General features: G+C 47.1%; 1 pseudogene; it reads left to right on the forward strand.

The window, feature by feature from the left end:
- The first annotated feature begins 1392 nt into the window (after positions 1-1392).
- LOC128070899 (F-box-like/WD repeat-containing protein TBL1X) lies at positions 1393-25225 on the forward strand (annotated as a pseudogene).

Genomic DNA, 25225 nt, shown 5'->3' on the forward strand with positions numbered 1-25225 from the left:
TGCTCCCTCTCTGCCGCGGAATAGGAAACGCGGGGGCGGGGGGGGGCGGGGGGGGGGGCGGGGGGTGGGGGGGCCGGCTCTCGCCTCGCGCTCCCTTGGAAGGGCTGGCCCCGCACGCGAGCTGGAAGACTGTTCTGTAGCTGGGCGCTGGTGAATACCTGATCCCGCCAAGAAACTTCAGCCAAGTGTTGTGCCGGAAGAAGGTGGCAAGGTCAACCCGGGAGAGCACAGACTGAACAGAGAGTCAGGTCCCAGAGTAGGACGTGCCAGGATCTGCACCTCAGAGGGAGTGCCAGTATCTTTAGGAGTCACGAGCGGGATTTGTATTCTCCGGTTCTTACGCCGACCACTGGGGAAGGTCGACCTGGACAAGTGGACAGGGGTTACCGCCCCATACAAGGACTGCAAGCTTCAGTGACCGGAGGGCCCCCGGGTAGTAGTATGAAATGACTTCTCCTTTGTAAAATGAGTCTCCAGGAGGGCGCCTGTGAGAAGCAGGCTCTGGTGGACTTTGGTTGTGGCGGGTCCATTCAAGTGCACAGAACTCAATACAGGCACGTAGTGGATATTAGCAGTGGCCACATTCTAGTGTGGTCTACCGTTGCCGCTCAGTGTTCCCAATGGGAGAGGTGAAGCACGGGTACAAGGCATCCTTATTTTTCATTTCTTATGTTAGAGTGCCGCCATGTGGACTTCTTCTGTAACTGCAGTTCCGTTCAGTTCAGTCGCTCAGTGATGTCTGGACTCCATGAATCTCAGCCTCTGCCTGACCGCGTGTTCATTAAGTCCTGGAGCTTGCTGAAACTCCTGTCCACGGAGTGGGTGATGCCCACCGACCATCTCATCGTCTGTCGTCCCCTTCTCCTGCCCTCAATCTTTGCCAGGATGGAGTCCCGCGGTCTCGGGACACCTCTGTGCCCAGTGGAGGGCGTGCTGCCCGCGAGTGGGGAACACTGCCTATGCGGGATGCTCGCGAGGCGCGTGCTGGGGAGAGAGATGGTCCGCTCGCGCAGGGAAGTTTCATGCGGGTGCTTGCGCCGCGCTGCGCCAGCTGGAATGGAGGGGGCGGGTCCTCGAGCCGCGCGCTCACCAGAAAGGGCTGGCCCCGCCCCCCACGCGCGCAGGAAGACGGTGGGGGCGCTCGTGGCCCGCCGAGCAAACAAGTAGGGTGTTGCATTGCCCGTGCCAGGAGGCCCCGCGCATTCAAGAAGTGGCGGCTGGGGTCGCGCCACACGCACAAAGGAGAGGGCTGATACCGTGCGCCCAGGAAGAGGGGCTCATGTCGCCAGCGCGGTGGGCCCCCGCGCGCGGAGGAAGAGAGAGCTCGCGCCCTGCAGCGTGGGCAGAAGAGTGGGGGCCTCGCGCCGCGCGTGCCTGGGGAGCGTGGCCGGCATGCGCAGGAAGGAGGGTTCCGGTGCCCGGCTGCTGCGCAAGAACAGGGGTGCATGCGTGGGCGGGGCAGGAAGGGGGGTTTCGTGCTGCGCGTGGTTGTGAGGGCTGGAGGGCTGACCTGCCGCTCGGAGGAACCTGGGTTGCGCGCTGTGCTCTGCCACGCGCAGGTTGTGAAGGCACAAGTTGTGTCGGCAGCAGCGTTAGGCATTACTGACAAAATGGAGGCACGGGCCTAAACTCCCTCCCTTTGTTCCCTAGGCGCGACCCGGAGTGAAGGAGTTAGGCTTTGTGATTCTGACTTGTTTTTTCCTTTCCTCGGCTGAGTTGACTGAAGAGAATATTAAGGGGCTTATTGTTTCTGAGAGGGGCATGAGAAGGCATAAAGCCTTCTGCAGCTGTGCTCAAAGAATAATTCATAAAGTTAATCACTGACACTTGTTCAAGGGCTTTTACAAAAGAGTGTTCCAGGGTGAGCACAGAGGCTGCAGCTTGAGACCATGGGAGGGATTCCTCTCTGAAGCCTATTTGTGAGGAAAGTGTTTATGGCAAAGGAGTTTGCTGAATTTAGGGCTTAGGAATAATAAAAATAGAAGCTAAAGATTTAAGGATTGCTGTAATGTTACAGTATTCTACTATAGCTTATAAAAATTAGGGACTTTAGAGATATTATTAGCTAAAAGCCCTTTCTAAGAAATAGTGAGCTTAGGATACTAGGGGCAAACAGGACTTAGAAAGATAAGAAATAAACTGAGGAATGTAGTATGCAGCAAAGACAATAGCATGAGTTACAGTGTATGCACAAGGACACATGAGAAAAAGTAGATAAGAGAATTGCTGAGGAAGGAACTCCTTTTGAGGGGCAACAATGATTTTTGGAGAAAAATAAATCTGGGTCAATGGGAACTAAGAATATCAAACCTCTGACCTAATACTTTTGTAAAAGTATAAAAGAGAATCATAAGCTTGAAATAAACAGTCCAAAAAAACTGAGAGGCTGATTCAGTTTCTCACCGACACCGCCCATCCCTTCAGGTTGAATCTCTGCCTGCTGGAGCTGGACTCTGGCAAAGTTGTAGAACGCAATAACGGGTTGTGGGGGATTTCTTTCAGCCCTGATAGCTTGAACATGGGGCTTTGCTCATAGCTCAGATTGTAAAGAATTGCCTGCAGTGCAGAAGACCTGGGTTCCATCCCTGGATCAGGTAAGATTCCCTGGAGAAGGGAACACCAAACAACTCCAGTATTCATGCCTGGAGGATCTCATGGATTCTCAGAGAAGCCTGGTGGGCTACGGTCCACGGGGTCCCAAAGAGTCAGATATAAGTGAGCGAGAGACACACACGTTGAACATAGGCTGTGAAGTCTTTTTCCTCTTCTCTCACCCTTCCCCACCAAAAGAAAATCCATCACCCAGCCTGGTGATGTTCCTGGGAGCAGCGGTGTGCCACTCCCCTACCGTCTCACCTGCACCAGGGGAGGGAGTAGCTGTGTGCTTAGAGCATCCAACGTATCACTTTGGGGGATGCTTTGGTGGGGGTCGGGTCTCTTTCTGAAGCCCTCTGGTTATCCTTGCAACTATAAATGGCAGACCTCAGGGTCTGTGATGGACCGAGGCTGTGCTGGCACTGCGAGTGTTGCTTTATCATATTGTCAGCTTTCTCAACTCTGCTGCTGCTATCTCTGAGTCAGCTGAGCTCTGTTCACACCTGCTAAATGGCTGTGTTGTCCCCTCTCCCCCAGCCCTCCGCCCTTTGCTTCTCTGCAGCCCCTGCTCTCGACATGGACTGCCAGAATGCTACCTTTGCCTCTTACAGCTCGGACAAGTGTATTCATGTTTGCAGACTTGGCTGCAACCACCTGTCAAATCGTTCCAGGGACACACGGTGAGTTTCAGTCCTGACTGTAGGGCCTCGGGTTCACGAAAGGTGTCTGGGGAGCTGGGAAACCGGCTGGTCTCTGCCTAGGATTAAAAGCCTGCTTACTGTGACTGCCAATTAATTCTCCTACAGCCTCCTCAGGACTGTTGTTGCTACCTCTGGTGGTAAGTTATCCGCCTGGCTTGGCAGTGGTGGTTTTTTGTTTGTTTGTTTGTTCTTTTTTAATTGTCTGGCATGAGCCAGGTTTTGGATTTTGCAGGAAAGACACTAAAATAGGTATTATAAAAATGTCTGAGGACATAAAGGGAAAAAAAACTGAGTAGGAAAATTACTTTTAAAGTCAGCTTTGAAATAACTTACTGGTTTTACACTGGTTTCTAGATAAATTCATTTGGCTTCCTCCTTAGATGTGAGTTTGTTTTTGTTTCTCCCTTGGAGAAATATGGCTGAGGGTGGCTGTTTGTGTAGGGAGTATGACTGTGCACTTTGGATCAAGGAGGAAGGAGAAAGGGAAACATGCCTGAAACCTGGGGTGGCGCTTGCTTATCCAGGGTGAGTGCAAGCAGGCTTCTTGCAGAGAGGAAAGAGCGCTCCTGCCCCCTGCTGGCAGGTTGTGTTAGTTCAGTTCAGTTCAGTTCGTTTGGTCAGCTGAGTCCGACTCTTTGCAACCCCTGAGTTCAGAACACTAGGCCTCCCTGTCCATCACCAGCTCCTGGAGCTTGCTCAAACTCTTGTCCATTTAGCCAGTGATACCATCCAGCCATGTCATCCTCTGTCATCCCCTTCTCCTCCTGCCTTCAATCTTTCCCAGCATCAAGGTCTTTTCCAATGAGTCAGTTCTTTGCTTCAAGGGGCCAAAGTTTTGGAGTTTCAGCTTCAGCATCAGTCGTTCCAATGAATATTCAGGACTGATCTCCCTTAGAGTGGATTGGTTGGATCTCCTTGAAGTCCAAGGGACTCTCAAGAGGCTTCTCCAACACCACAGTTCAAAAGCGTCACTTCTTTGGTGCTCAGCTTTCTTTATAGTCCAAATCTCACATGCATACATGACTACTGGAAGAACCATAGCTTTGACTAGGTGGACCTTTGTTGGAAAAGTAATGTTGGTGTTTTTATATATGCTGTCTAGGTTGGTCATAACTTTCCTTCTAAGGAGTAAGCATTTTTTAATTTCATGGCTGCAGTCTGCAGTGATTTTGGAGCTACCCAAAAAGAGTCTGCCACAGTTTCCCCATCTATTTGCCATGAACTGATGGGACCAGCTGCCATGATCTTAGTTTTCTGAATGTTGAGTCTTAAGCCAACTTTTGCACTCTCCTCTTTCACTTTCATCAAGAGGCTTTTTACTTCCTTTTCACTTTCTGCCATAATGGTGGTGTAATCTGCATATCTTAGGTTATTGATATTTCTCCCACCAATCTTGATTGCAGCTTGTGCTTCTTCAGCCCGTCATTCCTCATGATGTACTCTGCATATAAGTTAAATAAGCAGGGTGACAATGTACAGCCTTGATGTACTCCTTTCCCTGTTTAGAACCAATCTGTTGTTCCATGTCCAGTTCTAACTGTTATTTCTTGACCTACATAGATTTTCCAGAGGTAGGTCAGGTGGTCTGGTATTCCTATCTCCAAGAATTTTCCAGAGTGTGTTGTGGTCCACACAGTCAAAGGCTTTGGCACAGTCAATAAAGCAGAAATAGATGTTTTTCTGGAACTCTCTTGCGTTTTTGATGATCCAGCAGATGTTGGCAATTTGATTACTGGTTCCTCTGCCTTTTCCAAATCCAGGTTAAACATCTGAAAGTCCATGGTTCATGTACTGTTGAAGCCTGGCTTGGAGAATTTTGAGCATTACTTTATTAGCGTATGAAATGAGTGCAATTGTGCGGTAGTTTGAGCATTCCTTGCAATTGCCTTTTTTGGGGGGATTGGAATGAAAACTGACTTTTTCCAGTCCTGAGGCCACTGCTGAGAATTCCAGATTTGCCGGCAGATTGAGTGCAGCACTTTCACAGCATCATCTTCCAGGATCTGAAATACCTGTACTGCAATTCCATCACCTCCTCTAGCTTTGTTTGTAGTTATGCTCCCTAAAGCCCACTTGACTTTGCATTCCAGAATGTCTGGTTCGAGGTTGGTGATCACACCATCATGATTATCTGGGTGGTGAAGATCTTTATTATATAGTTCTGTGTACTCTTGCCACCTCCTTTTAATATCTTCTGCTCCTGTTAGGGACCATACCATTTCTGTGCTTTCTTGAGCCCATCTTTGAGTGAAATGTTCCCTTGGTATCTGTAAGTTTCTTGAAGAGACCTCGAGTCTTTCCCATTCTATTGTTTTCCTCTATTTCTTTGCACTGATATCTGAGGAAGGCTTTCTTCTCTCTCCTTGCTATTCTTTGAAACTCCGCATTCAAATCGTTACAGGTCCCAGGTTTTTAGCAGTGAGGACAGTGCCCTCCTGTCCCCTGCTGGACGCCTGTGTTTACTACACCCAGGCCTTCGCTTCTCTTTTTTTTTTTTTAAAAAAGAAAAACACCTTTTGCTGTCTTGCAGAATGAGATCAACGCTATCAAATGGGATCCCTCTGGCATGCTGCTAGCCTCCTGCTCTGATGACATGACATTGAAGGTAAGGCTGCAAGGCCGGGCCGTGTGACCCTTGGTGACCCCGGGGGCTGTGCCTTCAGTCCCAGCGCTCCTCCTGCAGCTGACCATTGTGTTGTGAGCCCTCTCGCTGCCTCTGTCGTTTTTTCTCTTTGCAAACGACATGCCGCTTGCCTCGGCAGTAAGCCCTGTTTATCGGTCAAGGGTCCGGTGAAGCCTCCTTCCATTCCGGAGGCCTTTCTCCCATCCAAGTACTAACTAGATCCGACCCGACCCTGCTCGGCTTCTGAGATGAGACCACGCTAGAATGGATCCCCCTGGCCTTTCTGACTGGCGCCCCCTGGTGGTGAGCAGACGCCTCTGCCTGGGAAGCACCTGCCCCTTGTCAGCCGCCCACCCCGCTGGACGTGAGCTTCCCAGGGACAGAGAAACCTCTGCAGTGATCCAGGCAGGGACGGTGCCAAACCTCCCCACGGTGGGAGAATCGGCCTTTGCTCACCGTGTTCCCGTTGCGTCCTCTAGATCTGGAGTGTGAAGCAGGACATGTGTGTCCATGATCTTCACGCACACAGCAAAGAGATACATCAAGTGGAGTCCCACGCGGCCGGCCACCAGCAACCCCAACTCCAGCATCATGCTGGCTAGTTAAAGGGCAGACAGCCTGCATCCCAGTCTCGGTTCTTGAGAGCAGCCTTGGGTGGCTGAGGTTGCTCCAGCCACATGGCCGGTAAAAGTCACTTATGTCCTGAAGAGACCAGGAGATGCTGTCAGTGTGGCTTGCAAAGATGTTTATGCCCTCAGATGCTAAAGAGTCTGCCTATAATGCAGGAGACTCGGGTTCGATCCCTGGGAACTGGGACCCTCGACCGTTGGGAAGTTCCCCTGGAGATGGGAAAAAGCTACCCTACTCCAGTATTCTGGCCTGGAGAATCCCATGGACAGAGAAGCCTGGCGGGCTGCAGTCTGTGGGGTCGCAAGGATTTGGACACTACTGAGTGATTCACACTCAAAGTAACTTAGAAACTAACTAACTCAAAGTAAACAGAGAGACTGCTCAGTGTGAAAGGGCCCTGAGATAGAGGTTATCACGTGATGGCTAAGTTGAAATAAGGATGCTTTAAACCGTGAGGCTGGAGGGAGGTATTGCCTACATCCACTCTCCCAGCATTTTGCTCTGGTGAAGGTTTTTACTGTGACAGAAGAAAGGAAGCAATTTAGCTTGGACCTCAGGTTTGGTTGGGCTTTCCGGGTAGCTCAGTTGGTAAAGAATCTGCCTGCAATGCAGGAGACCCCAGTTCCATCCCTGAATCAGGAAGATCCTCTAGAGAAGGGAGAGGCTACCCACTCCAGTATTCTTGGGCTTCCCTGGTGGTTCAGCTGGTAAAGAATCTGCCTGCAGATTCTGGGAGACCTGGGTTGGGAAGATCCCCTGGAAAAGGGAAAGGCTACCCACTCCAGTATTCTGGCCTGGAGAATTCCATGGAATGTGTAGTCCATGAGGTCGAAAGAGTTGGACACAACTGAGTGACTTTCAGTTCATTTCCCTGCACTTTGGGCTTGGTTTCCTTGGCCCAACTCAGAGCTGCAGGTGGTGAGAATGTTGAATGGTGATAAAGGTCCTCCAGCCAATACCAGATCCAGCCTAACCATTCATCCTGGCTGTCCCTGGCTTTTTTGGCACCAGGGACCAGCTTTATGGAAAATCACTTTTCCAAGGTTTACAGGATGATTTGAATGCACTACATTTTATTGTGCCCTTTATTTCTGTTATGATTGCCTCTGCTTCACCTTGGATCATCAGGCATCAGGTCCCAGAGGATGGGGACCCCTGGTTTATGCAGTAACCCCCCTAAGACACCAGGATCAGATGCAGAGGACTAGTCAGTCAGTGACTCGCCAGAGGGGAGCAGAGCGGTTAGAAGTCCACAGAAGCTCATCACTGAGGCTGCATTCTGCAGACTTGTGTGTTCCCAGTCCTGGTCAGACCTCACGCAGGATACAATGTGGCACTCCCACAGTAGGATATTTTAGTAAGAACCTTGAGGCACACAAGCTAAACAGATTCTAGGAGTGAATGAGGGGTACACTGAGGGTTCTGGAGATCACGATCCCAGGAAGCATGGGTGTTTGTCTGGTCTGGGAAAGACAGGACTTGGGAGGAAGTGGCAGTGGGTTTTTCCTGTGGAGTTGCAGAGAATGGGGTAGTGGGGAGAGTGGCCGGTGGCCCAGCCCTGCTGTAAATGAGGGGGAGCCCCCCTCCCCTTGTCTTTGTCACATAGCAGTGGCATGAACAATCTATTACTGAAAGTGCCTGACCCAAGGCCATCTCTCAGAAAACACAGAAAGGAATTCCTGCATCAGCTGAAAAGCTGATCTAGAAAACCATGAGAGCTGTTATCCTCTTATTGCAAGCCAGTGTCCTGAAATCCACTTAAAGGTCTAGGAACAGAAGGTCATCTTTTTTTGTTTTGTTTTGTTTGATGACTTGTAAGGTGAGAGATAGATTTAAGGGGCTAGATCTGATAGAGTGCCTGATGAACTATGGATGGGGGTTCATGACATTGTATAGGAAGCAGGGATCAAGACCGTCCCCATGGCAAAGAAATGCAAAAAAGCAAAATGGCTGTCTGGGGAGGCCTTACAAATAGCTGTGGAATGAAGAGAAGTGAAAAGCAAAGGAGAAAAGGAAAGATATAAGCATCTGAATGCAGAGTTCCAAAGAATAGCAAGGAGAGATAAGAAAGCCTCCCTCAGCAATCCATGAAAAGAAATAGAGAAAACCAACAGAATGGGAAAGACTGGAGATCTCTTCAAGAAAATTAGAGATACCAAGGGAACATTTCATGCAAAGATGGGCTCGAAAAAGGACAGAAATGGTCTGGACCTAACAGAAGCAGAAGATATTAAGAAGAGGTGGCAAGAATACACAGAAGAACTGTACAAAAAAGATCTTCACGACCAAGATAATCACGATGGTATGATCACTCACCTAGAGCCAGACATCCTGGAATGTGAAGTCAAATAGATTTTAAAAGCATCACTATGAGCAAAGCTAGTGGAGGTGAAGGAATTCCAGTTGAGCTATTTCAAATCCTGGAAGATGATGCTGTGAAAGTGCTGTCCTCAATATGCCAGCAAATTTGGAAAACTCAGCAGTGGCCACAGGACTGGAAAAGGTCACTTTCATTCCAGTCCCCAAAAAAGGCAATGCCAAAGAATGCTAAAACTGTTGCACAATTGCACTCATCTCACACACTAATAAAGTAATGCTCAAAATTCTCCAAGCCAGGCTTCAGCGATACGTGAACTATGAACTTCCAGATGTTCAAGCTGGTTTTAGAAAAGGCAGATAAACCAGAGATCAAATTGCCAACATCCGCTGGATCACGGAAAAAGCAAGAGAGTTCCAGAAGAATATCTATTTCTGCTTTATTGACTATGCCAAAGCCTTTTCTGTGTGGGTCTCAATAAACTGTGGAAAATTCTGAAAGAGATGGGAACACCAGATCACCTGACCTGCCTCTTGAGAAACCTGTCTGCAGGTCAGGAAGCAACAGTTAGAACTGGACATGGAACAACAGACTGGTTCCAAATAGGAAAAGGAGTACGTCAGGCCTGTATATTGTCACCTTGCTTATTTAACTTATATGCAGAGTACATCATGAGAAACACTGGACTGGAAGAAACTAAAGCTGAAATAAAGATTCCCGGGAGAAATATCAATAACCTCAGATATGCAGATGACACCACCCTTATGGCAGAAAGTGAAGAGGAACTAAAAAGCCTCTTAATGAAAGTGAAAGAGGAGAGTGAAAAAATTGGCTTAAAGGTCAACATTCAGAAAATGAAGATCATGGCATCCGGTCCCATCACTTCATGGGAAATAGATGGGGAAACAGTGGAAACAGTGCCAGACGTTATTATCTTGGGCTCCAAAATCACTGCAGATGGTGATTGCAACCATGAAATTAAAAGACACTTACTCCTTGGAAGAAAAGTTATGACCAACCTAGATAGCATATTCAAAAGCAGAGACATTACTTTGCTGACTAAGGTCCGTCTAGTCAAGGCTATGGTTTTTCCTGTAGTCATGTATGGATGTGAGAGTTGGACTGTGAAGAAGGCTGAGTGCCAAAGAATTGATGCTTTTGAACTGTGGTGTTGGAGAAGACTCTTGAGAGTCCCTTGGACTGCAAGGAGATCCAACTAGTCCATTCTAAATGAGATCAGTCCTGGGTGCTCTTTGGAAGGAATGATGCTAAAGCTGAAACTCTAATACTTCGGCCACCTCATGCGAAGAGTTGACTCATTGGAAAAGACTGATGTTGGAGGGATTGGGGATAGAAGGGGAAGGGGACAATAGAGGATCAGATGGCTAGATGGCATCACCAGCTTGATGGACATGTTTGGGTGAACTCTGGGAGATCATGATGGACAGGGAGGCCTGGTGTGCTGCAGTTCACGGGTCGTAAAGAGTCGGACATGACTGAGCGACTGAACTGAACTGAACTGGACTGAACTGAACTGAACTGATCTGAAGGTGCTTTTGAATCACATGGTACCCATGACAGCTGTAAATGACCCTTCTAGGTGCCAAGCATAACGCGATGGATGTAAGTCCCAGAAGAGGAAGGAAATGCCCGGTGAAACAGATTTATGGTGGGTGGGCTTCCCAGGGATAGTGGGGAGAACGGCCGGTGGCCCAGCCCTGCTGTAAATGAGGGGGAGACCCCTCCCCTTGTCTTTGTCACATAGCAGTGGGATGAACAGTCTGTTACTGAAAGTGCCTGACCCAAGGCCATCTCTCAGAAACCACAGAAAGGAATTCCTGCATCAGCTGAAAAGCTGATCCAGAAAACGGTGAGAGCTGTTATCCTCTTAGTGCATACCACTGTCCTGAAATCCACTTAAAGGTCTAGGAACAGACGTTATCTTTTTTGTTTTATTTTGTTTTGTTTGATGACTTGTAAGGTGCTTTTGAATCACATGGTACCCATGACAGCCGTAAATGACCCTTCTAGGCGCCAAGCATAAAGCGATGGATGTAAGTCCCAGAAGAGGAAGGAAATGCCTGGTGAAACAGGTTTATGGTGGGTGGGCTTCCCAGGTGACCCTAGTGGTAAAGAAGCCGCCTGCCAATGCTGAAGACGTAAGAGACATGGGTCAGGAAGATCCCCTGGAGGAGAGCACGGCAACCCACTGCAGTATTCTTGCCTGGAGAATCCGATGGACAGAGGAGCCTGGCGGGGCTGCCGTCCATGGGGTCGCAGAGTTGGGCATGAATGGGACAACTTGGCACGCATGCACGCACGCTCTTCTTTCAGATTTAGACGAAACTAAAATTTGCAGCTCCTGGGAGTGTGATTATATATTTGGATGCGATTATATTTTAATTCCCGTGGGATCAAAATTTGTGTTCACCCACTTAGCCATTTCCCTGAATGCAGCTCTCGGCTTTATTTTTGGCTTTGTTTTTTACTTGGCAGGGATACATGTGTTGTCGGTGGTGGGACCATTTACAAAATGTGACGAATACGTATCATTCGTGTCTCAGAGAAGAGCAGAAATAAATGAGTGTGGCTGTCAATTTGGTGGCTTGATAACGGCACCCAAAAAGGGAAAGAGATTTATTGTGTGACTTTTTTGTTTTTAATGTATTTATCTTAATTGAAAGAGAGAAACTTTACGATGTTGGATGGTTTTTGGCATACCTCAGTTAGAATCGGCCACAGGCATACATGTGCCCTCCCTGGACCAAGGCTGTGTGTTCCGTGCGTGTTGAGTCACATTCTAGAAGAGGAAGAGGTACCCACTTACGCTCTCTGAAATATAAGGAAATTCACTCCCACTGTGAGAGTCGTGTCCTTGGGAGACCAGCAGGAACCTGCCAGTGGCTGCGGTGACCTTTTTTGAACCCACGGGCGTCCATGGTGACCTTCTCTGTGTCTTTCCAGGGCCTCGTTCGATTCTACCGTCCGACTTTGGGACGTGGAGCGGGGCGTGTGCATCCACACACTCAACAAGCACCAGGAACCCATGTACAGCGTGGCCTTCAGCCCCGATGGGAAGTACTTGGCCAGCGGCTCCTTCAACAAGTGTCTGCACATCTGGAACACTCAGGTAAACCCCCTGCATTCCCATCACCCATGTCCCCCCCAGCCCCACACCCAATACGGTCAAGTTCTCAGTGACCCATGGGCTTCCCTGGTGGCTCAGACAGTAAAGAATCCACCTGCATTGCGGGAGACCCAGGTTCAGTCTGTGGATTGGGAAGATTCTCCTGGAGAAGGGAATGGCAACCCACTCCAGTGTTCTAGCCTGGAGAATCCCATGGACAGAGGAGCCTGGTGGGCTACAGTCCATTAGGGTCACCAAGAGTCGGATTCTAGGCCAGAATCCTAGAGTGAGTAGCCTTTCTGTTCTCCAGGGGATCTTCCCAACCCAGGGATCAGACCCAGGTCTCCCACACTGAAGGCAGATTCTTCACTAACCAAAATTTGAAAAAAAGAAAGAAAGAAAGGAAAACATCAGCTCCATCATACTATCATCAGGAAATTTAACAGGTCCATTTGCAGTCAGGAACAGTCTTTGACCTCCTCCCAGCAGTAAACATGCCCTCTCAGAATTTTTCCAACCAGAGGTAAAGTGTTCCTAAGCTTTTCTTCCACCTTCTTCCCGCCAGTGGCTCATCTGCATTTCCATCACCAGCTTTGCAGTTTTGCCTCAACTCCTCAGCCTTCCTCCTGGAAAACCACAGGACTGGGCTTCTGTTGGGGCAGAAGGCAAAGGGGAGGTCACTGCGAGATGGAAGCAGGGCCTCTAACCAGAAGGTGCAAACCACTTCAGAAAGATCCAGGCTGGCTCGTCTAGAAGCAGGGGCAGCTGCTCTGATAGAAGTCAGAACACGCGCTGACGGTGATGAAACCTTAACCACCCTTGGAGAGTACACACTCGCTTGTAAACCCAGGACAAACCATCGTAGGACTACTCCCGAGACCCTGATTCCTTCAGAGCGGAGATCTCAGGACCTGTTTGGAACAGTTGCTCTTCTATTTCCTTGGTTCCTGGAAACCAGAACATTCTTTTGGAAGATCATGTGTGGAACGTGCCTTAAAAGATGAAAATGCTGCATCTGTTCACTTGCCCTGATGCCAAAGATTCGGGGGGTGAATCTGTGCAACCTCGTCACTGCATTTCAGCCTCTGTTTCTGCCCAGTGTCCTCCAAACAGACAAAACTGCTCAAGGTTGCCCAGCGCTTTAAGAGGATAAAAAATGTTGCCATGGGTTACAGCTTGGCATGCAACTCCTTTTCTGCCCCTCACTGCCCAACCCAGGGGGCATTCAGTACCTCTGTAAAAGCTGAAAAGTGTCCCCACAGGGGTCAGACAGCCAAAGCAGTTGCTGAGACTCAGCGTCTCGAAGCAACAAGAAGTCCGCTTTTGAGAGGCTGGAGGCAGTTTGCAAGTGGTCTCAGATGTGATGGCATCTGAATGTCACCATGCTTTCAAGGAAGTGTGTGTTGGCAGGAGTGTTATGGTCTGTTCACCGGTTGGAAAAGTTTCCAGATATGAGGCAGAATGAGAGGAAAGGAGAGTTTATCAGAGTGGGACATGCTGTTAGAACAGGGGGCTGGCTCAAGGTCGAGAGCCAGCCCCTTTGATGGGCTAGCAGCCCATTTTTATAGCCTCAAGACAGAAAATTCCTACTAGAAGGGTAGCATTAGGTGATTGGTTAGGATGCTACGTGTGATAAGTTGCTTCACTCATGTCCGACTCTTTCTGTGATTCTATGGGCTGGAGCCCGCCAGGCTCCTCTGTCCCTGGGATTCTCCAGGCAAGAAGACTGGAGTGGGTTGCCGTGCCCTCCTCCAGGGGATCTTCCCAAACCAGGGATTGAACCCGAGTCTCTTATGTCTCATGCATTGGCAAGCAGTGTGTTTACCTCAAGTGCCAGCTGAGAGACCCCTAGGATGCTATCGGGTGGATAAGAGTGGGTATTTTAGCTCATATGGGGTCAGGAAACTGGCCAGTTTAGATCTGGGAGCTCAGGGCAACAGTTGCTCTAGGACTTGATCAGTTCCAGAGTTTTATCCTGTGACCTTGGTCCAAGGGCTCCACACCTGAGACCTTGGTATAGGGCCCCACAGGGAGGTCTATAGTATGGACACATATATCAGTTCAGTTCAGTCACTCAGTCATGTCCAACTCTTCGCTACCCCATGGACTGCAGCACGCCACGCCTCCCTGTCCATCACCAACTGCCGGAGTTTACTCAAACTCATGTCCATTGACACATATACACACATTGCATATCTCAACCTTCGTTTAAACGTTATGTTTCTTTCTGCAGCACAGTTTACTAACGTAGTAAAATGAGATGACTGTTTCTGGGCAGCCATGTGCTCTGATGTCACAGCGCAGATATCTAACAAAAAGGCAGTCTTCTCACTAACCACAGACTCTCACTAATTTCGAAATGGCTGGTATATTGCTTACGGAAGCAGCCATGAGCAGGCGATAGGAAATCCACACGAACCTCAAGGGCTTCACTTGTCAGAACTCCTGCTTGCAGATGACACAGATTTACGTGCAGCTGGTGGTTGCACACACGGCAGAAACATGTCTGATACACAGACCAGAGCAAGATCTCCATCTCAGAGGGACCAAAACGCTCTCACAGGGAAAGTGTGGGTCAGTCCGCCCATTAGGGGGCCCATGGTTTGAACGTGGTGGCTCTTCCCTTCCAGTCTTTGGGTCCCATTGTGATGCCCTTGGTTGAACATCCACAGTGAACCATGTATGTAATCCCGGTCTCTCAAACTAGTGACAGCACGTGAGTCTATTAAGGGGTCAGAAAGCTTTATTCTGAAGAGAAAAATGAAAATGAATGTCGCTCAGTCGTCTCTGACTCTTTGCAACCCCGTGTACTTCATAGTCCATGGAGTTCTCCAGGCCGGAATACCGGAGTGCGTAGCCTTTTCCTTCTCCAGAGTATCTTCCCAACCCGGAGATCAAAGCCAGGTCTCCCCCTTTGTGGGTGGATTCTTTACCATCTGAGGCACCAGGAAAGCCCAAGAATACTGGAGTGGGTAGCATTTCCCTTCTCCAGGGGATCTTCCTAACCTAGGGATTGAACCCATATCTCCTGCATTGCAGGCAGATTCTTTACCAGCTGAGCCACCAGGGAAGTCCTGTTCTGAAGAGGCCAGAAAGTACATATTTTAGCCTTTGCGAGCTGGTTGTTGCACACACAGCAGAACCCACTGGCAGAACCCTCTATGGCAGTTACCCACCACTGCCCTGGGAGCCCCAGAGTAGCCATTGTCAGAAGGTAACTGAAAGGAGGAGGCATGGTACCAATAAAGCTTTATTTAGAATAAAAGACAGCCACACGCCACAGGGCATGTGAGATCTTTGTTTCCTGGAGATCTTACTTTCTCTGCCAGGGATTCCAGGCCCCCTGCAGTGGACGCACAGAGTCTGAATCACTGGACCACCAGGTAAGTCCCCACCTAAAACTATCCTGAAATATAGCAACTGTAATGTTTCAAAAGCCACACAACAGTTCTTGCAGCCTATCAACAGTCTAATTGTGCAGAGGTAAGGAAATTTATGACCAACCTAGAAGCATACTGAAAAGCAGAGAAAAGGTCCATATAGTCACGGCTGTGGTTTTTCCAGGGGTCATGTATGGATGTGAGAGTTGGACTGTGCAGAAAGCTGAGCACTAAAGAATTGATGCTTTTGACCTGTGGTATTGGAGAAGACTCTTGAGAGTCCCTTGGACTGCAAGGAGATCCAACCAGTCCATTCTGAAGGAGACCAACCCTGGGATTTCTTTGGAAGGAATGATGCTAAAGCTGAAACTCCAGTACATTGGCCACCTAAGGCGAAGAGTTGACCTACTGGAAAAGACTCTGATGCTGGGAGGGATTGGTGGCAGGAGGAGAGAGGGATGAGAGAGGATGAGATGGCTGGATGGCATCCCCTACTCGACAGACGTGAGTCTGAGTGAACTCCGGGAGTTGGTGATGGACAGGGAGGCCTGGTGTGCTGCGATTCATGGGGTCACAAAGAGTTGGACATGACTGAGCGACTGAACTGAACTGAACTGAACTGAAGGAATGTCAACCTATCCAACTTTTAGAAACATGTTACATGTGCCCAGAAGAAGCCTCTGTTGCAGTAAAAATTCCACCACCTATCAGACAGCAGTCCTCCGTTGTTTCCTGTTATTTCTACTGCTAGTCAAATACGGCTCCATTCCTTGAAGGGGGGTCACACAGGCTCAGTTGGAAGAAATTTTTGGCCAGTGGCCAGTGAAGGAATTTCCAGCATCCAAATCAGTAGCCCTGAAACCCCAAAGAAGCAGAGGCTTCCTTTTCAGCATCCTGCTTCCTGTGAAGGCCTTGAATTATCAGCTTTAGGGATGGATGACCAGTCCCTTTTGCCGTGTGTGTTTGCGTGTGTGTGTGTGTGTGTGACTGTGTACTGGGAGTGGAAGGAGGAAACAGGATAAACTTTGCGTGTCTGTGCTAAGTAGGAATTCTTTGTGACCCATGGACCATAGCACACCAGGCTCCTTTGTCAATGGGATTCTCCAGGCAAGACTAGTGGAGTGGGGTTGCCATTTGCTTCTCCTCTTCTTTTTTCTTCAGGGGATCTTCCCAACCCAGAGATAAACTTTATTGTATTCTAAAGGTATCTGGACTCTGCTATAGTATCCAGATTCTCCTGACTGTCATTTTATGCCCTGGTTCTAACAAATGTGCTGTCAAATGAACCAACAGACTCAGCACTGTACAGAGAGCTTGTTAGAAATTCAAGTTCACCATGCCTTCCCTAACAACCTTTTTCTTTCTTATTTTTTTAAAATCCCTTGTTACACATTTTTGGTAGGGGAAAATGCCTTTATTATTTATCTTTTGGTTGTGCTGCACAGTGTGTGTGATCTTAGTTACCCTGTGGGTGCTAAGTCACTTCAACCATGTCCACCTGTTTGTGATCCCATATATTTAACCGTGTGCTAAGTCATTTCAGTCCTTTTCGACTCTTTGTGATCTCAGGGACTGTAGCCTGCCAGGCTCCTCTGTCCATGGGATTCTCCAGGCAGGAATACTGGAGTGGGTTGCCATGCCCTTGAGTTCCCCTGAGCAGTGATCAAAGCTGTGCCCCCTGCATTGGCAGCATGGAGTCTTAACCACTGGATCACGAGGGAAGTCCTGTCTAAGAATCTCTTACAGGTATCTCTGTTGGATTTTTTTGGCTTCCCAGGTGGCCCAGTGGTAAAGAATCTGCCTGAAGGAGAAGCAGTTTCAGTCCTTGGGTCAGTAAGATTGCTTAGGGAAGACAATGGGAACCCACTCCAGTATTCTTGCCTGGAGATTCTCACAGACAGAGGAGCCTGGTGGGCTACCATCCATAAGGTCGCAAAGAGTGGAACACGACTTACTGACTGAACGTGCGCTCACTGTTTTAGTTTCTCCCCTTAAAATGTGCCATATGAAGCTAGAAAGGCATTTATTGCATAATCACCCAAGTGATATCATAGCAAAGGAGCAGAAATTTCATTCTGCCTTTGGGAAGAGCAGTACACTTGAGGTTATTTTGCTGAAATCTCAAATGTGGAATCTTTTTTGCAGCTTTGTAATTGCTTGCCTTGATTTCCACTAGAACCACCTTAATGACCCCGGTGTTGCATTTTCATGTTACAAGCAGGTTGGTTCCCAGAAGGTGTGTAAGATTTGAAAAAGACATTCCCAAATATAATACGAGGGATGAAGGTAAGGGTGCCAGGTGGGCTTCAGAGCTCCTGTGCTCTCAGGAGCCTCGAGCCTGCACCCTGGCCAGAACTGTGATCTCCAGACCCTGACCTCAGCTGAGGGTACTCCTGGAGTGGTGACCATGGCCCAGGCTGGGGGCTACTTCATACATGTTCTTTATCCATTCATCTGGTAATGGACATCTAGGTTGCGTCTATGTCTTGGCTATTCTAAATAATGCTGCTGTGAAACTTTGGGCTGCATGTATCTTTTCAAATCATGTTCTTCTCTGGATATATGCCCAGGAATTGCTGGACCATATGGTAACTCTGTTTTCAGGTTTTAAAGGACACTCCACAATGTTCTCCGTAGGAAATGCACCAACTTACATTCCCACCAACAGTGTAGGAGGTTCTGTTTTCCCCCACCCCTTCTCTGGCATTTATTATCTGCAGAGTTTTAAATAATAGCCATTCTACCTGGTGTGACGTGATACCCCAGTGTGGTTTCGATTTGCATTTCCTTTTATTGGTGATGTTGAGCGTCTTTTCATGTGGCCTGTTGGCCATCTGTATGTCTTCTGTGTGTCTATCTAGGTCTCCTGCTGGTAGGTATCCCAGATCTTGGAGAAGGCAATGGCAAGCCACTCCAGTGTTCTTGCCTGGAGAATGGAGAATAGGTTGGTTGTAGCTTTTCTTCCAAGGAGCAGGAGTCTTTTAATAGCATGGCTGCAGTCACCATCTGCAGTGCTTTTGGAGCACTCCCAAATAAAGTCTGTTTACATTGTTTCCCCACCTATTTGCAACCCCATGAATCGCAGCACGCCAGGCCTCCCTGTCTATCACCAACTCCCGGAGTTTACTCAGACTCTCGTCCATCAAGTCAGTGATGCCATCCAGCCATCTCATCCTCTCTCGTCCCCTTCACCTCCTGCCCCCAATTCCTCCCAGCATCAGAGTCTTATCCAATGAGTCAACTCTTCTCATGAGGTGGCCAGAGTACTGGAGTTTCAACTTCAGCATCATTCCTTCCAAAGAAATCCCAGGGCTGACCTCCTTTAGAATGGACTGGTTGGATCTCCTTGCAGTCCATGGGACTCTCAAGAATCCTCTCCAACACTACAGTTCAAAAGCATCAATTCTTCGGCACCCAGCTTTCTTCACAATCCAACTCTCACATCCATACATTACCACTGGAAAAACCATATTCTTGACAAGACAGACATTTGCTGGCAAAGTAATGTGTCTGCTTTTCAACATGCTATCTAGGTGGGGCATAAATTTTCTTCCAAGGAGTAAGCGTCTTTTAATTTCATGGCTGCAGTCACCATCTTTGGCTCCATTTTTTTGGAGCCAAAAAAAAAAATAAAGCCTGACACTCTTTCCACTGTTTCCCCATCTATTTCCCAAGAAGTGATGGGACCGGATGCCATGATCTTCATTTTCTGAATGTTGAACATTAAGCCAACTTTTTCACTCTCCACTTTCACTTTCATCAAGAGGCTTTTTAGTTCCTCTTCACTTTCTGCCATAAGGGTGGTGTCATCTGCATATCTGAGGTAATTGAGATTTCTCCTGGCAATCTTGATTCCAGCTTGTGATTCTTCCTGCCCAGCATTTCTCATGATGTACTCTGCATAGAAGTTAAATAAGCAGGGTGACAATAACAGCCTAGATGAACTCCTTTTCCTATTTGGAACCAGTCTGTTGTTTCATGTCCAGTTCTAACTGTTGCTTCCTGACCTGCATACAGATTTCTCAAGAGGCAGGTCAGGTGGTCTGATATTCCCATCTCTTCCAGAATTTTCCACAGTTTATCGTGATCCACACAGTCAAAGGCTTTGGCTTAGTCAATAAAGCAGAAATAGATGATTTTCTGGAATGTTCTTGCTTTTTTGCCAGCGGATGTTGGCAGTTTGATCTCTGGTTCCTCTGCCTTTTATAAAACCATGTTGAATATCTGGAAATTCACGGTTCATGTATTGCTGAAGCCTGGCGTAGACAATTTTGAGCATTACTTTATTAGCATGTGAGATGAACGCAATTGTGCAACAGTTTGAGAATTCTCTGGCATTCCCTGTCTATAAATGAAGGCAAAATAAAAGGAAAGCTTTTTCCTTATTTTAATTGGTAAAAAATAAATGCCTGCTTGGGCTTTGTTTTTTTGGCTTTCTTGGTGATTTATAATTTTATTTTTTTAATATAAATTTATTTATTTTAATTGGAGGCTAATTAATTAAAATATTATGTTGGTTTTGCCATGCATCAACATGAATCTGCCGTGGGTGTACACGTGTTCCCCATCCTGAACGCCCCTCCCACCTTCCTCCCCATATTATCCCTCTGGGTCAACCCAGTGCACCAGCTCTGAGCATCCTGTATCATGCATTGAACCTGGACTGGCGATTCATTTCACATATGATATTATACATGTTTCAGTGCCATTCTCCTGCTTCATCCTACCCTCGCCATCTCTCACAGTCCAAAAGACTGTTCTATACATCTGTGTCTGTTTTGCTGTCTTGCATACAGGGTTATTGTTACCATCTTTCTAAATTCCATATATATGCCTTAGTATACTGTATTGGTGTTTTTCTTTCTGGCTTACTTCACTCTGTATAATAGGCTCCAGTTTCATCCACCTCATTAGAACTGATTCAAACGTATTCTTTTTAGTGGCTGAGTGATACTCCATTGTGTATATGCACCACAGCTTGCTTGTCCATTCATCTGCTGATGGACATCTAGGTTGCTTCCATGTCCTGGCTATTATAAACAGTGCTGCAAGGAACATTGGGGTACACGTGTCTCATTCAATTCTGGTTTCCTCGGTGTGTATGCCCAGCAGTGGGATTGCTGGGTCATATGGCAATTCTGTTTCCAGTTTTTAAGGGAATCTCCACACTGTTCTCCATAGTGGCTGTCCTAGTTTGCATTCCCACCAACAGCGTTAGGAGGGTTCCCTTTTCTCCACACCCTCTCCAGCATTTATTGCTTGTAGACTTTTGGATAGCAGCCATTCTGACTGGTGTGAGATGGTATGAGTGATGTTGAGCATCTTTTCTTGTCTTTGTTAGCCATCTGTATGTCTTCTTTGGGGAAATGTCTGTTCCATTCTTTGGCCCATTTTTTGGTTCAGTTCAGTTCATTTTAGTCGCTCAGTTGTGTCCGACTCTTTGTGACTCCATGAATCGCAGCACACCAGGCCTCCCTGTCCATTACCAGCTCCTGGAGTTCACTCAGACTCACGTCCATCGAGTAGGGGGTGCCATCCAGCCATCTCATCCTCTGTTGTCCCTTTCTCCTCCTGTCCCCAATCCCTCCCAGCATCAGAGTCTTTTCCAAGGAGTCAGCTCTTCGCATGAGGTGGCCAAAGTACTGGAGTTTGAGCTTTAGCATCAGTCCTTCCAAAGAACACCCAGGACTGATCTCCTTTAGAATGGATTGGTTGGATTGGGGCATTTACTTTTCTGGAATTGAGCTCCAGGAGTTTCCTGTATATTTTTGAGGTTAATTCTTTGTCAGTTGCTTCATTTGCTATTATTTTCTCCCATTGTAAAGGCTGCATTTTCCTCTTGCTTATAGTCTCCTTTGTTGTGCAGAAGCTTTTAATTTTAACTGGGTCCCATTTGTTTATTTTTGCTTTTATTTCCAACATTTTGCGAGGTGGGTCATAGAGGATCTGGCTGTGATTTGTGTCAGGGAGTGTTTTGTCTATGTTTTCCTCTAGGAGTTTTACAGTTTCTGGTCTTACGTTTAGATCTTTAATCCATTTTGAGTTTATTTTTGTATGTGGTGTTAGAAAGTGTTCCAGTTTCATTCTTTTACAAGTGGTTGACCAGTTTTCCCAGCACCACTTGTTAAAGAGGGTCTTTTCTCCATTATGTATTCTTGCCTCCTTTGTCAAAGATAAGGTGTCCACAGATGCCTGGATCTATCTCTGGGCTTCCTATTTTGTTCCTTTGATCTATATTTCTGTCTTTGTGCCCGTACCATACTGTCTTGATGACTGTGGCTTTGTAGGAGAGCCTAAAGTCAGGCAGGTGGATTCCTCCAGTTGCAGTCCTCCTTCTCAAGATTGCTTTGGGTAGTCGAGGTTTTTTGTATTTCCACACAAATTATGAAATTATTTTCCTAGCTCTGCTCACTTTCCCTTTTCACTTTTATGCAGTGGAGAAGGAAATGGCAACCTACTCCCGTGTTCTTGCCTGGAGAATCCCAGGAACGGGAGAGCCTGGTGGGCTTCCGTCTATGGAGTCACAGAGTCAGACATGACTGAAGTGACTTAGCAGCAGTAATGGATCTATGCAAAAGAGGAATATGTGGCACCTTTGGAACTGAAGCTTCTCCTAAAATTCACAACCAATGTCTTTAGCAGCAGGCAGGGTCAACCCCTCACCAACAGTAAAGCACTTCTTAGCTTTAGCAATGAAGTTAGCCAGTAAGAATGGTGCTCTCAGTGCAGACGCGTTCAGTGAAGTGGTGGCCTTCAACAATTGCTTCTATTCCTTGTGTTCACTTTTTTTTTTCTTTTGGAAAACTCAGAAGACTTGTTCTTTTAATGCAAGGTGGTTGATCTCCATCTGGTGAAGTAGTTTTGAAGATTTCGTGACTTTGTTGGATAACCAGTCATCACATATACAAAGTGGGCTTGGAGAGTATGAATCCCCAGTTGTAATGAACATGTAGGATTCTTGGTATTTTCTTTTAAATGCCACTTGCCTTGTGTTGACAGTCATAGAGTCTTCTGCTTTCTCATCATTGGGTCTTCACCCCTTTCAAAGAAGCTCTCCAGAGGCATCTGTTTTTTTTTTTTTTTTTCCACTTATTTTAGCTAGTGTTAGCTTGTGAGCTAATGAAAACTGGGACCAACAAACGTGCAGTGTGTGAAAGAGGCAGTGCTGGAAGTGGTAAATAAAACAATGGCAGACCATGAATGCACTAAAACAAGTGTCGGATTTTGACTTAAAACCTGCACCAGATGTAATTCAATTTTTACTTGCCTGTCAGTGGTAGAGTTTTGATAGGAGTCTGCGAACAGTTGACATATCATGACTTCGTGTAGTCAAATCTTTCTGCTAATGGTAATCGGTTTTTGCAGCACTGAGGACAGTGCTAGCATCACCAGCTCAGATCCACCTCAGATCATGAGGTTTTCAATTCTCAAAAGGAGCTTGCAACATAGATACCATCTGTGTGCAGTTCACAGAACTATTCATTGTTCAAGTTCCTATGATAATGTAATGCCACTGCTGATCTCACAGGAGGCAGAACTCAGGCAGTAATGTGAGCAATGAGGACTGGCTGTTAAATGGATGAAGCTTCACTCACACACCCCTTATATCCTACTGTTCAGCTTGGTCATTGCAGGGACCTGGGGACCATTGCTGTAAAGACCTTTTATTTTTTCAGGTAATAAAAGACTGTCTTCTCTCTGTGTTCTCATGCAGAGGAATAGGTTAGTTGGTTCTCTGAGATCTTCTTTTTTAAAATTAAGTAATTTATTTTAACTTGAGGATAATTCGTTTACAATATTCTGATTTTTTGGCCATACATTGACATGAATCAGCCACAGGTGCACATGTGTCCCCCATTCTGAATGCCCCCTACCACCTCCACCCCCACCCCTCCCCTCTGGGTTGTCCCAGAGCACTGGCTTTGAGTGTCCTGATTCATGCATTAAACTTGCACTGGTCTCTATTTTATAAGAGCATAAAATCCACTCATCATATCCCTATCCTACCACACAATTGCCCTCGTCTCACATGCTAATAAAGTAATGCTCAAATTCTCCAAGTCAGGCTTCAGCAATATGTGACCCATGAACTTGTTCAAGCTGGTATTAGAAAAGGCAGATAAACAAGAGATCAAATTGCCAACATCCGCTGGATCATGGAAAAAGCCAGTGAGTTCCAGAAAATCATCTATTTCTGCTTTATTGACTATGCCAAAGCCTTTGACTGTGTGGATCACAATAAACTGTGGAAAATTCTGAAAGACATAGAAAGACCAGACCACCTGACCTACTTCTTGAGAAACCTGTCTGCAGGTCAGGAAGCAACAGTTAGAACTGGACATGGAAGAACAGACTGGTTCCAAATAGGAAAAGGAGTACGTCAAGGCTGTATATTGTCACCTTGCTTTTTTAACTTCTATGCAGAGTACATCATGAGAAACGCTGGGCAGGAAGAATCACAAGCTGGAATCAAGATTGCCAGGAGAAATCTCAGTTACCTCAGATATGCAGATGACACCACCCTTAAGGCACAAAGTGAAGAGGAACTAAAAAGCTTCTTGATGAAAGTGAAAGAGGAGAGTGAAAAAGTTGGCTTAACGCTCAATATTTAGAAAATGAAGATCATGGCATCCGGTCCCATCACTTCATGGGAAATAGATGGAGAAACAGTGGAAAGAGTGTCAGGCTTTATTTTTTTTTGGCTCCAAAAAAATGGAGCCGAAGATGGTGACTGCAGCCATGAAATTAAAAGACGCTTACTTTGTGGAAAGAAAGTTATGACCAACCTAGATAGCATATTCAAAAGCAGAGACATTACTTTGCCATCAAAGGTCGATCTAGTCAAGGCTATGGTTTTTCCAGTAATCATGTATGGATGTGAGAGTTGGACTGTGAAGAAAGCTGAGTGCTGAAGAACTGATGGTTTTGAAATGTGGTTCACATCCTGGTTGTAAGAGTGTGCTCTATCATTCCGCTCAATGTTCCTATTAGGAGAGGTGAGACAGGGTGCAGGACATCCTTTTTTTCATTTCTTATGTTACATTGCCATCATGTGGAATGTTTCCGTAATTGCAGTGCAGTTCATTTCAGTTGCTCAGTCGTGTCTGACTCTGCCACCACATTAATCGCAGCACGCCATGCCTCCCTGTCCATCAGCAACACCCGGAGTTCACTCAAACTCATGTCCATCGAGTCAGTGATGCCATCAGCCATCTCAACCTCTGTCGTCCCCTTTTCCTCCTACCCTCAATCCCTCCCAGCATCAGAGTCTTTTCCAGTGAGTCAACTCCTCGCATGAGGTGGCCAAAGTACTGGAGCTTCAGCTTTAGCATCATTCCCTCCAAAGAACACCCAGGGCTGATCTCCTTCATAATGGACTGGTTCCATCTCCTTGCAGTCCAAGGGACTCTCAGGAGTCCCCTCCAACACCACAGTTCAAAAGCATCAATTCTTTCGCACTCAGCCTTCTTCACAGTCCAACTCTCACATCCATACATGACCACTGGAAAAACCACAGCCTTGACTAGACGGACCTTTGTGGCAATGTCTCTGCTTTTCAATGTGCTATCTAGGTGGGGCATAAATTTTCTTCCAAGGAGTGACTGTCTTTTAATTTCATGGCTGCAGTCCCATCTCCGACTTTTGCGACCCCATGAATTGCAGCAGCTGCCAGGCCTCCTGTCCATCACCAACTCCAGGAGCTTGCTGAAACTCATCTCTATCGAGTGGGTGATACCAACCAACCATCTCGTCGTCTGTGGTCCCTTTTCTCCTCCTGCCCTGAATCTTTGCCAGGATCTAGGCTCGGTTTCCCCGACCGCAGGCTCGGGGGACCCCTCCGTGCCCAGTTGA

The sequence above is a fragment of the Budorcas taxicolor genome, chromosome Y (assembly GCF_023091745.1).
Source record: "Budorcas taxicolor isolate Tak-1 chromosome Y, Takin1.1, whole genome shotgun sequence".
Classification (NCBI taxonomy): Eukaryota; Metazoa; Chordata; class Mammalia; order Artiodactyla; family Bovidae; genus Budorcas; species Budorcas taxicolor.